This window comes from Oncorhynchus mykiss, unplaced genomic scaffold (genome assembly GCF_013265735.2).
Source record: "Oncorhynchus mykiss isolate Arlee unplaced genomic scaffold, USDA_OmykA_1.1 un_scaffold_516, whole genome shotgun sequence".
In the NCBI taxonomy this organism is placed as follows: domain Eukaryota; kingdom Metazoa; phylum Chordata; class Actinopteri; order Salmoniformes; family Salmonidae; genus Oncorhynchus; species Oncorhynchus mykiss.
In genome coordinates this window covers 20,001-35,000 of record NW_023493963.1, presented here as the reverse complement: position 1 = coordinate 35,000, position 15,000 = coordinate 20,001, and positions in this window count along the sequence as shown.

Below are 15,000 nucleotides of genomic sequence, written 5' to 3'. Positions count from 1 at the left end.
GGTGACCAGGTGCACATGGTCCTTTGGGTGACCAGGTGCACGCCGGCCCTTTGGGTGACCAGGTTGCACATGGTCCTTTTGGGTGACCAGGTGCACATGGTCCTTTGGGTGACCAGGTGCACGCCGGCCTTTGGGTGACCAGGTGCACATGGTCCTTTGGGTGACCAGGTGCACGCCGGCCTTTGGGTGACCAGGTGCACATGGTCCTTTGGGTGACCAGGTGCACGCCGGCCTTTGGGTGACCAGGTGCACATGGTCCTTTTGGGTGACCAGGTGCACATGGTCCTTTGGGGTGACCAGGTGCACGCCGGCCTTTGGGTGACCAGGTGCACATGGTCCTTTGGGTGACCAGGTGCACGCCGGCCTTTGGGTGACCAGGTGCACATGGTCCTTTGGGTGACCAGGTGCACGCCGGCCTTTGGGTGACCAGGTGCACATGGTCCTTTTGGGTGACCAGGTGCACATGGTCCTTTGGGTGACCAGGTGCACGCCGGCCTTTGGGTGACCAGGTGCACATGGTCCTTTTGGGTGACCAGGTGCACGCCGGCCTTTGGGTGACCAGGTGCACATGGTCCTTTTGGGTGACCAGGTGCACATGGTCCTTTGGGTGACCAGGTGCACGCCGGCCTTTGGGTGACCAGGTGCACACGGTCCTTTTGGGTGACCAGGTGCACGCCGGCCTTTGGGTGACCAGGTGCACATGGTCCTTTTGGGTGACCAGGTGCACGCCGGCCTTTGGGTGACCAGGTGCACGCCGGTCCTTTTGGGTGACCAGGTGCACAAGTTCCATTTGGGTGACCAGGTGCACGCGGTTCATAACAGCGCGGTTATCTGCTTTAATGTCCGAGGAGGGGTGCTTAAGTGTGGGTGCCCTGGTTCACCTGGTATGCGAGGTTGTGGAGGTGGGGGGGGTCCCCTGCTGGTATCATCCCCGAAATAGAGGGGTGATACCGGGTGGTGAGTAAGGGCCTACAAGCCTGGAGGTCAATAGCTCCAGGGGGTAAGCTCTACTGTCATGTCCGTAAATAGAGTGGTGTTACCCGGGTTTTGAACCATATTTTAATTTTTGGGTTACCAGATGCACACGGGTCTTTTGGAAAACAATCACAATCTGCATCCATCGTAATATCTTAAACTGTATATAAAGCACCTAAGGACGGGCCTGACCGAGAGAGGGCCGTAGTAGGGTACTCCCCTAGCGGGCTATATCAATAGAATGACCGGTAAAATGATTTAAAACAGTTTTATAATTTTTGGGTTACCAGATGCACACGGGTCTTTTGGAAAACAATCACAATCTGCATCCATCGTAATATATGAAACTGTATATAAAGCACTGAAGGACGGCCCCGACCGAGACAGGGCCTTAGTGGGGTGCTCCCATAGCGGGCTATATCAATAGAATGACCGGTAAAAGTATTTAAAACCGTTTTATAATTTTTGGGTTACCAGATGCACGTTTTCAATCACCAGTTGCACGGAGGATTAATAGCAATCTGCATCCATCGTGATTTCTTAAAGTGTGTAAAAAGCACCCAAGGACGGCCCTGACAGAGAGAGGGCCGTAGTGGGGCACTCCCCTAGCGGGCTATATCAATAGAATGACGGGTAAAAGTATTTAAAACCCTTTTATAATTTTTGGGTTACCAGATGCACGTTTTCAATCACCAGGTGCACGGAGGAAAATGAGCATTTGCATCCATAGTCATGTTTTAAACCGTCCATAAAGCACTCTTGGCCGGCCCGGCAGAGAGAGAAAGAGATGGTGAAAAAAAAAAAAATCATCATCAGACCTTCCATAAATAATTCGGGCGGCCCCCATTGCTAAAGGTCCGTAGTAGGGTGCGCCATAAGCGGACATGAATAGATGGAACACCGCTAACCGCATAGAGAACCGTGTTTTGGGTGACCAGGTGCACGTTTTCAATCACCAGTTGCACATTTTCAATCACCAGTTGCACGGAGGATTAATAGCAATCTGCATCCATCGCGATTTCTTAAAGTGTCTATAAAGCACTCAGGACGGGCCCGACCGAGACAGGGCCTTAGTGGGGTGCTCCCATAGCGGGCAACAATGAGAGGGGTGCCTTTAAATTCATTTTGAACCATATTTGAAATTTGGGTTACCAGATGCACGTTTTCAATCACCAGTTGCACGGAGGATTAATAGCAATCTGCATCCATCGTGATTTCTTAAAGTGTGTAAAAAGCACCCAAGGACGGCCCTGACAGAGAGAGGGCCGTAGTGGGGCACTCCCCTAGCGGGCTATATCAATAGAATGACGGGTAAAAGTATTTAAAACCCTTTTATAATTTTTGGGTTACCAGATGCACGTTTTCAATCACCAGGTGCACGGAGGAAAATGAGCATTTGCATCCATAGTCATGTTTTAAACCGTCCATAAAGCACTCTTGGCCGGCCCCGGCAGAGAGAGAAAGAGATGGTGAAAAAAAAAAAAAATCATCATCAGACCTTCCATAAATAATTCGGGCCGGCCCCCATTGCTAAAGGTCCGTAGTAGGGTGCGCCATAAGCGGACATGAATAGATGGAACACCGCTAACCGCATAGAGAACCGTGTTTTGGGTGACCAGGTGCACGTTTTCAATCACCAGTTGCACATTTTCAATCACCAGTTGCACGGAGGATTAATAGCAATCTGCATCCATCGCGATTTCTTAAAGTGTCTATAAAGCACTCAGGACGGGCCCGACCGAGACAGGGCCTTAGTGGGGTGCTCCCATAGCGGGCAACAATGAGAGGGGTGCCTTTAAATTCATTTTGAACCATATTTGAAATTTTGGGTTACCAGATGCACGTTTTCAATCACCAGTTGCACGGAGGATTAATAGCAATCTGCATCCATCGTGATTTCTTAAAGTGTGTAAAAAGCACCCAAGGACGGCCCTGACAGAGAGAGGGCCGTAGTGGGGCACTCCCCTAGCGGGCTATATCAATAGAATGACGGGTAAAAGTATTTAAAACCCTTTTATAATTTTTGGGTTACCAGATGCACGTTTTCAATCACCAGGTGCACGGAGGAAAATGAGCATTTGCATCCATAGTCATGTTTTAAACCGTCCATAAAGCACTCTTGGCCGGCCCCGGCAGAGAGAGAAAGAGATGGTGAAAAAAAAAAAAAATCATCATCAGACCTTCCATAAATAATTCGGGCCGGCCCCCATTGCTAAAGGTCCGTAGTAGGGTGCGCCATAAGCGGACATGAATAGATGGAACACCGCTAACCGCATAGAGAACCGTGTTTTGGGTGACCAGGTGCACGTTTTCAATCACCAGTTGCACATTTTCAATCACCAGTTGCACGGAGGATTAATAGCAATCTGCATCCATCGCGATTTCTTAAAGTGTCTATAAAGCACTCAGGACGGGCCCGACCGAGACAGGGCCTTAGTGGGGTGCTCCCATAGCGGGCAACAATGAGAGGGGTGCCTTTAAATTCATTTTGAACCATATTTGAAATTTTGGGTTACCAGATGCACGTTTTCAATCACCAGTTGCACGGAGGATTAATAGCAATCTGCATCCATCGTGATTTCTTAAAGTGTGTAAAAAGCACCCAAGGACGGCCCTGACAGAGAGAGGGCCGTAGTGGGGCACTCCCCTAGCGGGCTATATCAATAGAATGACGGGTAAAAGTATTTAAAACCCTTTTATAATTTTGGGTTACCAGATGCACGTTTTCAATCACCAGGTGCACGGAGGAAAATGAGCATTTGCATCCATAGTCATGTTTTAAACCGTCCATAAAGCACTCTTGGCCGGCCCCGGCAGAGAGAGAAAGAGATGGTGAAAAAAAAAAAAAATCATCATCAGACCTTCCATAAATAATTCGGGCCGGCCCCCATTGCTAAAGGTCCGTAGTAGGGTGCGCCATAAGCGGACATGAATAGATGGAACACCGCTAACCGCATAGAGAACCGTGTTTTGGGTGACCAGGTGCACGTTTTCAATCACCAGTTGCACATTTTCAATCACCAGTTGCACGGAGGATTAATAGCAATCTGCATCCATCGCGATTTCTTAAAGTGTCTATAAAGCACTCAGGACGGGCCCGACCGAGACAGGGCCTTAGTGGGGTGCTCCCATAGCGGGCAACAATGAGAGGGGTGCCTTTAAATTCATTTTGAACCATATTTGAAATTTTGGGTTACCAGATGCACGTTTTCAATCACCAGTTGCACGGAGGATTAATAGCAATCTGCATCCATCGTGATTTCTTAAAGTGTGTAAAAAGCACCCAAGGACGGCCCTGACAGAGAGAGGGCCGTAGTGGGGCACTCCCCTAGCGGGCTATATCAATAGAATGACGGGTAAAAGTATTTAAAACCCTTTTATAATTTTTGGGTTACCAGATGCACGTTTTCAATCACCAGGTGCACGGAGGAAAATGAGCATTTGCATCCATAGTCATGTTTTAAACCGTCCATAAAGCACTCTTGGCCGGCCCCGGCAGAGAGAGAAAGAGATGGTGAAAAAAAAAAAAAATCATCATCAGACCTTCCATAAATAATTCGGGCCGGCCCCCATTGCTAAAGGTCCGTAGTAGGGTGCGCCATAAGCGGACATGAATAGATGGAACACCGCTAACCGCATAGAGAACCGTGTTTTGGGTGACCAGGTGCACGTTTTCAATCACCAGTTGCACATTTTCAATCACCAGTTGCACGGAGGATTAATAGCAATCTGCATCCATCGCGATTTCTTAAAGTGTCTATAAAGCACTCAGGACGGGCCCGACCGAGACAGGGCCTTAGTGGGGTGCTCCCATAGCGGGCAACAATGAGAGGGGTGCCTTTAAATTCATTTTGAACCATATTTGAAATTTTGGGTTACCAGATGCACGTTTTCAATCACCAGTTGCACGGAGGATTAATAGCAATCTGCATCCATCGTGATTTCTTAAAGTGTGTAAAAAGCACCCAAGGACGGCCCTGACAGAGAGAGGGCCGTAGTGGGGCACTCCCCTAGCGGGCTATATCAATAGAATGACGGGTAAAAGTATTTAAAACCCTTTTATAATTTTTGGGTTACCAGATGCACGTTTTCAATCACCAGGTGCACGGAGGAAAATGAGCATTTGCATCCATAGTCATGTTTTAAACCGTCCATAAAGCACTCTTGGCCGGCCCCGGCAGAGAGAGAAAGAGATGGTGAAAAAAAAAAAAAATCATCATCAGACCTTCCATAAATAATTCGGGCCGGCCCCCATTGCTAAAGGTCCGTAGTAGGGTGCGCCATAAGCGGACATGAATAGATGGAACACCGCTAACCGCATAGAGAACCGTGTTTTGGGTGACCAGGTGCACGTTTTCAATCACCAGTTGCACATTTTCAATCACCAGTTGCACGGAGGATTAATAGCAATCTGCATCCATCGCGATTTCTTAAAGTGTCTATAAAGCACTCAGGACGGGCCCGACCGAGACAGGGCCTTAGTGGGGTGCTCCCATAGCGGGCAACAATGAGAGGGGTGCCTTTAAATTCATTTTGAACCATATTTGAAATTTTGGGTTACCAGATGCACGTTTTCAATCACCAGTTGCACGGAGGATTAATAGCAATCTGCATCCATCGTGATTTCTTAAAGTGTGTAAAAAGCACCCAAGGACGGCCCTGACAGAGAGAGGGCCGTAGTGGGGCACTCCCCTAGCGGGCTATATCAATAGAATGACGGGTAAAAGTATTTAAAACCCTTTTATAATTTTTGGGTTACCAGATGCACGTTTTCAATCACCAGGTGCACGGAGGAAAATGAGCATTTGCATCCATAGTCATGTTTTAAACCGTCCATAAAGCACTCTTGGCCGGCCCCGGCAGAGAGAGAAAGAGATGGTGAAAAAAAAAAAAAATCATCATCAGACCTTCCATAAATAATTCGGGCCGGCCCCCATTGCTAAAGGTCCGTAGTAGGGTGCGCCATAAGCGGACATGAATAGATGGAACACCGCTAACCGCATAGAGAACCGTGTTTTGGGTGACCAGGTGCACGTTTTCAATCACCAGTTGCACATTTTCAATCACCAGTTGCACGGAGGATTAATAGCAATCTGCATCCATCGCGATTTCTTAAAGTGTCTATAAAGCACTCAGGACGGGCCCGACCGAGACAGGGCCTTAGTGGGGTGCTCCCATAGCGGGCAACAATGAGAGGGGTGCCTTTAAATTCATTTTGAACCATATTTGAAATTTTGGGTTACCAGATGCACGTTTTCAATCACCAGTTGCACGGAGGATTAATAGCAATCTGCATCCATCGTGATTTCTTAAAGTGTGTAAAAAGCACCCAAGGACGGCCCTGACAGAGAGAGGGCCGTAGTGGGGCACTCCCCTAGCGGGCTATATCAATAGAATGACGGGTAAAAGTATTTAAAACCCTTTATAATTTTTGGGTTACCAGATGCACGTTTTCAATCACCAGGTGCACGGAGGAAAATGAGCATTTGCATCCATAGTCATGTTTTAAACCGTCCATAAAGCACTCTTGGCCGGCCCCGGCAGAGAGAGAAAGAGATGGTGAAAAAAAAAAAAAATCATCATCAGACCTTCCATAAATAATTCGGGCCGGCCCCCATTGCTAAAGGTCCGTAGTAGGGTGCGCCATAAGCGGACATGAATAGATGGAACACCGCTAACCGCATAGAGAACCGTGTTTTGGGTGACCAGGTGCACGTTTTCAATCACCAGTTGCACATTTTCAATCACCAGTTGCACGGAGGATTAATAGCAATCTGCATCCATCGCGATTTCTTAAAGTGTCTATAAAGCACTCAGGACGGGCCCGACCGAGACAGGGCCTTAGTGGGGTGCTCCCATAGCGGGCAACAATGAGAGGGGTGCCTTTAAATTCATTTTGAACCATATTTGAAATTTTGGGTTACCAGATGCACGTTTTCAATCACCAGTTGCACGGAGGATTAATAGCAATCTGCATCCATCGTGATTTCTTAAAGTGTGTAAAAAGCACCCAAGGACGGCCCTGACAGAGAGAGGGCCGTAGTGGGGCACTCCCCTAGCGGGCTATATCAATAGAATGACGGGTAAAAGTATTTAAAACCCTTTTATAATTTTTGGGTTACCAGATGCACGTTTTCAATCACCAGGTGCACGGAGGAAAATGAGCATTTGCATCCATAGTCATGTTTTAAACCGTCCATAAAGCACTCTTGGCCGGCCCGGCAGAGAGAGAAAGAGATGGTGAAAAAAAAAAAAAATCATCATCAGACCTTCCATAAATAATTCGGGCCGGCCCCCATTGCTAAAGGTCCGTAGTAGGGTGCGCCATAAGCGGACATGAATAGATGGAACACCGCTAACCGCATAGAGAACCGTGTTTTGGGTGACCAGGTGCACGTTTTCAATCACCAGTTGCACATTTTCAATCACCAGTTGCACGGAGGATTAATAGCAATCTGCATCCATCGCGATTTCTTAAAGTGTCTATAAAGCACTCAGGACGGGCCCGACCGAGACAGGGCCTTAGTGGGGTGCTCCCATAGCGGGCAACAATGAGAGGGGTGCCTTTAAATTCATTTTGAACCATATTTGAAATTTTGGGTTACCAGATGCACGTTTTCAATCACCAGTTGCACGGAGGATTAATAGCAATCTGCATCCATCGTGATTTCTTAAAGTGTGTAAAAAGCACCCAAGGACGGCCCTGACAGAGAGAGGGCCGTAGTGGGGCACTCCCCTAGCGGGCTATATCAATAGAATGACGGGTAAAAGTATTTAAAACCCTTTTATAATTTTTGGGTTACCAGATGCACGTTTTCAATCACCAGGTGCACGGAGGAAAATGAGCATTTGCATCCATAGTCATGTTTTAAACCGTCCATAAAGCACTCTTGGCCGGCCCCGGCAGAGAGAGAAAGAGATGGTGAAAAAAAAAAAAAATCATCATCAGACCTTCCATAAATAATTCGGGCCGGCCCCCATTGCTAAAGGTCCGTAGTAGGGTGCGCCATAAGCGGACATGAATAGATGGAACACCGCTAACCGCATAGAGAACCGTGTTTTGGGTGACCAGGTGCACGTTTTCAATCACCAGTTGCACATTTTCAATCACCAGTTGCACGGAGGATTAATAGCAATCTGCATCCATCGCGATTTCTTAAAGTGTCTATAAAGCACTCAGGACGGGCCCGACCGAGACAGGGCCTTAGTGGGGTGCTCCCATAGCGGGCAACAATGAGAGGGGTGCCTTTAAATTCATTTTGAACCATATTTGAAATTTTGGGTTACCAGATGCACGTTTTCAATCACCAGTTGCACGGAGGATTAATAGCAATCTGCATCCATCGTGATTTCTTAAAGTGTGTAAAAAGCACCCAAGGACGGCCCTGACAGAGAGAGGGCCGTAGTGGGGCACTCCCCTAGCGGGCTATATCAATAGAATGACGGGTAAAAGTATTTAAAACCCTTTTATAATTTTTGGGTTACCAGATGCACGTTTTCAATCACCAGGTGCACGGAGGAAAATGAGCATTTGCATCCATAGTCATGTTTTAAACCGTCCATAAAGCACTCTTGGCCGGCCCCGGCAGAGAGAGAAAGAGATGGTGAAAAAAAAAAAAAATCATCATCAGACCTTCCATAAATAATTCGGGCCGGCCCCCATTGCTAAAGGTCCGTAGTAGGGTGCGCCATAAGCGGACATGAATAGATGGAACACCGCTAACCGCATAGAGAACCGTGTTTTGGGTGACCAGGTGCACGTTTTCAATCACCAGTTGCACATTTTCAATCACCAGTTGCACGGAGGATTAATAGCAATCTGCATCCATCGCGATTTCTTAAAGTGTCTATAAAGCACTCAGGACGGGCCCGACCGAGACAGGGCCTTAGTGGGGTGCTCCCATAGCGGGCAACAATGAGAGGGGTGCCTTTAAATTCATTTTGAACCATATTTGAAATTTTGGGTTACCAGATGCACGTTTTCAATCACCAGTTGCACGGAGGATTAATAGCAATCTGCATCCATCGTGATTTCTTAAAGTGTGTAAAAAGCACCCAAGGACGGCCCTGACAGAGAGAGGGCCGTAGTGGGGCACTCCCCTAGCGGGCTATATCAATAGAATGACGGGTAAAAGTATTTAAAACCCTTTTATAATTTTTGGGTTACCAGATGCACGTTTTCAATCACCAGGTGCACGGAGGAAAATGAGCATTTGCATCCATAGTCATGTTTTAAACCGTCCATAAAGCACTCTTGGCCGGCCCCGGCAGAGAGAGAAAGAGATGGTGAAAAAAAAAAAAAATCATCATCAGACCTTCCATAAATAATTCGGGCCGGCCCCCATTGCTAAAGGTCCGTAGTAGGGTGCGCCATAAGCGGACATGAATAGATGGAACACCGCTAACCGCATAGAGAACCGTGTTTTGGGTGACCAGGTGCACGTTTTCAATCACCAGTTGCACATTTTCAATCACCAGTTGCACGGAGGATTAATAGCAATCTGCATCCATCGCGATTTCTTAAAGTGTCTATAAAGCACTCAGGACGGGCCCGACCGAGACAGGGCCTTAGTGGGGTGCTCCCATAGCGGGCAACAATGAGAGGGGTGCCTTTAAATTCATTTTGAACCATATTTGAAATTTTGGGTTACCAGATGCACGTTTTCAATCACCAGTTGCACGGAGGATTAATAGCAATCTGCATCCATCGTGATTTCTTAAAGTGTGTAAAAAGCACCCAAGGACGGCCCTGACAGAGAGAGGGCCGTAGTGGGGCACTCCCCTAGCGGGCTATATCAATAGAATGACGGGTAAAAGTATTTAAAACCCTTTTATAATTTTTGGGTTACCAGATGCACGTTTTCAATCACCAGGTGCACGGAGGAAAATGAGCATTTGCATCCATAGTCATGTTTTAAACCGTCCATAAAGCACTCTTGGCCGGCCCCGGCAGAGAGAGAAAGAGATGGTGAAAAAAAAAAAAAATCATCATCAGACCTTCCATAAATAATTCGGGCCGGCCCCCATTGCTAAAGGTCCGTAGTAGGGTGCGCCATAAGCGGACATGAATAGATGGAACACCGCTAACCGCATAGAGAACCGTGTTTTGGGTGACCAGGTGCACGTTTTCAATCACCAGTTGCACATTTTCAATCACCAGTTGCACGGAGGATTAATAGCAATCTGCATCCATCGCGATTTCTTAAAGTGTCTATAAAGCACTCAGGACGGGCCCGACCGAGACAGGGCCTTAGTGGGGTGCTCCCATAGCGGGCAACAATGAGAGGGGTGCCTTTAAATTCATTTTGAACCATATTTGAAATTTTGGGTTACCAGATGCACGTTTTCAATCACCAGTTGCACGGAGGATTAATAGCAATCTGCATCCATCGTGATTTCTTAAAGTGTGTAAAAAGCACCCAAGGACGGCCCTGACAGAGAGAGGGCCGTAGTGGGGCACTCCCCTAGCGGGCTATATCAATAGAATGACGGGTAAAAGTATTTAAAACCCTTTTATAATTTTTGGGTTACCAGATGCACGTTTTCAATCACCAGGTGCACGGAGGAAAATGAGCATTTGCATCCATAGTCATGTTTTAAACCGTCCATAAAGCACTCTTGGCCGGCCCCGGCAGAGAGAGAAAGAGATGGTGAAAAAAAAAAAAAATCATCATCAGACCTTCCATAAATAATTCGGGCCGGCCCCCATTGCTAAAGGTCCGTAGTAGGGTGCGCCATAAGCGGACATGAATAGATGGAACACCGCTAACCGCATAGAGAACCGTGTTTTGGGTGACCAGGTGCACGTTTTCAATCACCAGTTGCACATTTTCAATCACCAGTTGCACGGAGGATTAATAGCAATCTGCATCCATCGCGATTTCTTAAAGTGTCTATAAAGCACTCAGGACGGGCCCGACCGAGACAGGGCCTTAGTGGGGTGCTCCCATAGCGGGCAACAATGAGAGGGGTGCCTTTAAATTCATTTTGAACCATATTTGAAATTTTGGGTTACCAGATGCACGTTTTCAATCACCAGTTGCACGGAGGATTAATAGCAATCTGCATCCATCGTGATTTCTTAAAGTGTGTAAAAAGCACCCAAGGACGGCCCTGACAGAGAGAGGGCCGTAGTGGGGCACTCCCCTAGCGGGCTATATCAATAGAATGACGGGTAAAAGTATTTAAAACCCTTTTATAATTTTTGGGTTACCAGATGCACGTTTTCAATCACCAGGTGCACGGAGGAAAATGAGCATTTGCATCCATAGTCATGTTTTAAACCGTCCATAAAGCACTCTTGGCCGGCCCCGGCAGAGAGAGAAAGAGATGGTGAAAAAAAAAAAAAATCATCATCAGACCTTCCATAAATAATTCGGGCCGGCCCCCATTGCTAAAGGTCCGTAGTAGGGTGCGCCATAAGCGGACATGAATAGATGGAACACCGCTAACCGCATAGAGAACCGTGTTTTGGGTGACCAGGTGCACGTTTTCAATCACCAGTTGCACATTTTCAATCACCAGTTGCACGGAGGATTAATAGCAATCTGCATCCATCGCGATTTCTTAAAGTGTCTATAAAGCACTCAGGACGGGCCCGACCGAGACAGGGCCTTAGTGGGGTGCTCCCATAGCGGGCAACAATGAGAGGGGTGCCTTTAAATTCATTTTGAACCATATTTGAAATTTTGGGTTACCAGATGCACGTTTTCAATCACCAGTTGCACGGAGGATTAATAGCAATCTGCATCCATCGTGATTTCTTAAAGTGTGTAAAAAGCACCCAAGGACGGCCCTGACAGAGAGAGGGCCGTAGTGGGGCACTCCCCTAGCGGGCTATATCAATAGAATGACGGGTAAAAGTATTTAAAACCCTTTTATAATTTTTGGGTTACCAGATGCACGTTTTCAATCACCAGGTGCACGGAGGAAAATGAGCATTTGCATCCATAGTCATGTTTTAAACCGTCCATAAAGCACTCTTGGCCGGCCCCGGCAGAGAGAGAAAGAGATGGTGAAAAAAAAAAAAAATCATCATCAGACCTTCCATAAATAATTCGGGCCGGCCCCCATTGCTAAAGGTCCGTAGTAGGGTGCGCCATAAGCGGACATGAATAGATGGAACACCGCTAACCGCATAGAGAACCGTGTTTTGGGTGACCAGGTGCACGTTTTCAATCACCAGTTGCACATTTTCAATCACCAGTTGCACGGAGGATTAATAGCAATCTGCATCCATCGCGATTTCTTAAAGTGTCTATAAAGCACTCAGGACGGGCCCGACCGAGACAGGGCCTTAGTGGGGTGCTCCCATAGCGGGCAACAATGAGAGGGGTGCCTTTAAATTCATTTTGAACCATATTTGAAATTTTGGGTTACCAGATGCACGTTTTCAATCACCAGTTGCACGGAGGATTAATAGCAATCTGCATCCATCGTGATTTCTTAAAGTGTGTAAAAAGCACCCAAGGACGGCCCTGACAGAGAGAGGGCCGTAGTGGGGCACTCCCCTAGCGGGCTATATCAATAGAATGACGGGTAAAAGTATTTAAAACCCTTTTATAATTTTTGGGTTACCAGATGCACGTTTTCAATCACCAGGTGCACGGAGGAAAATGAGCATTTGCATCCATAGTCATGTTTTAAACCGTCCATAAAGCACTCTTGGCCGGCCCCGGCAGAGAGAGAAAGAGATGGTGAAAAAAAAAAAAAAATCATCATCAGACCTTCCATAAATAATTCGGGCCGGCCCCCATTGCTAAAGGTCCGTAGTAGGGTGCGCCATAAGCGGACATGAATAGATGGAACACCGCTAACCGCATAGAGAACCGTGTTTTGGGTGACCAGGTGCACGTTTTCAATCACCAGTTGCACATTTTCAATCACCAGTTGCACGGAGGATTAATAGCAATCTGCATCCATCGCGATTTCTTAAAGTGTCTATAAAGCACTCAGGACGGGCCCGACCGAGACAGGGCCTTAGTGGGGTGCTCCCATAGCGGGCAACAATGAGAGGGGTGCCTTTAAATTCATTTTGAACCATATTTGAAATTTTGGGTTACCAGATGCACGTTTTCAATCACCAGTTGCACGGAGGATTAATAGCAATCTGCATCCATCGTGATTTCTTAAAGTGTGTAAAAAGCACCCAAGGACGGCCCTGACAGAGAGAGGGCCGTAGTGGGGCACTCCCCTAGCGGGCTATATCAATAGAATGACGGGTAAAAGTATTTAAAACCCTTTTATAATTTTTGGGTTACCAGATGCACGTTTTCAATCACCAGGTGCACGGAGGAAAATGAGCATTTGCATCCATAGTCATGTTTTAAACCGTCCATAAAGCACTCTTGGCCGGCCCCGGCAGAGAGAGAAAGAGATGGTGAAAAAAAAAAAAAATCATCATCAGACCTTCCATAAATAATTCGGGCCGGCCCCCATTGCTAAAGGTCCGTAGTAGGGTGCGCCATAAGCGGACATGAATAGATGGAACACCGCTAACCGCATAGAGAACCGTGTTTTGGGTGACCAGGTGCACGTTTTCAATCACCAGTTGCACATTTTCAATCACCAGTTGCACGGAGGATTAATAGCAATCTGCATCCATCGCGATTTCTTAAAGTGTCTATAAAGCACTCAGGACGGGCCCGACCGAGACAGGGCCTTAGTGGGGTGCTCCCATAGCGGGCAACAATGAGAGGGGTGCCTTTAAATTCATTTTGAACCATATTTGAAATTTTGGGTTACCAGATGCACGTTTTCAATCACCAGTTGCACGGAGGATTAATAGCAATCTGCATCCATCGTGATTTCTTAAAGTGTGTAAAAAGCACCCAAGGACGGCCCTGACAGAGAGAGGGCCGTAGTGGGGCACTCCCCTAGCGGGCTATATCAATAGAATGACGGGTAAAAGTATTTAAAACCCTTTTATAATTTTTGGGTTACCAGATGCACGTTTTCAATCACCAGGTGCACGGAGGAAAATGAGCATTTGCATCCATAGTCATGTTTTAAACCGTCCATAAAGCACTCTTGGCCGGCCCCGGCAGAGAGAGAAAGAGATGGTGAAAAAAAAAAAAAAATCATCATCAGACCTTCCATAAATAATTCGGGCCGGCCCCCATTGCTAAAGGTCCGTAGTAGGGTGCGCCATAAGCGGACATGAATAGATGGAACACCGCTAACCGCATAGAGAACCGTGTTTTGGGTGACCAGGTGCACGTTTTCAATCACCAGTTGCACATTTTCAATCACCAGTTGCACGGAGGATTAATAGCAATCTGCATCCATCGCGATTTCTTAAAGTGTCTATAAAGCACTCAGGACGGGCCCGACCGAGACAGGGCCTTAGTGGGGTGCTCCCATAGCGGGCAACAATGAGAGGGGTGCCTTTAAATTCATTTTGAACCATATTTGAAATTTTGGGTTACCAGATGCACGTTTTCAATCACCAGTTGCACGGAGGATTAATAGCAATCTGCATCCATCGTGATTTCTTAAAGTGTGTAAAAAGCACCCAAGGACGGCCCTGACAGAGAGAGGGCCGTAGTGGGGCACTCCCCTAGCGGGCTATATCAATAGAATGACGGGTAAAAGTATTTAAAACCCTTTTATAATTTTTGGGTTACCAGATGCACGTTTTCAATCACCAGGTGCACGGAGGAAAATGAGCATTTGCATCCATAGTCATGTTTTAAACCGTCCATAAAGCACCCAGGGCCGGCCCCGGCAGAGAGAGAAAAAGAGGGGAAAAGTGTTGAAAAAAAAAAAAAATCATACCTTCCATAAATAATTCGGACCGGCCCCCATTGAAAAGGTCCGTAGTAGGGTGCATCATTATCGGACATGAATCTCGGGAACACCGCTAACCGCATAGAGAACCGTGTTTTGGGTTACCAGATGCACGTTTTCAATCACCAGTTGCACGGAGAGAGAAAAAAAAAATCATACCTTCCATAAATAATTCGGACCGGCCCCCATTGAAAAGGTCCGTAGTAGGGTGCATCATTATCGGACATGAATCTCGGG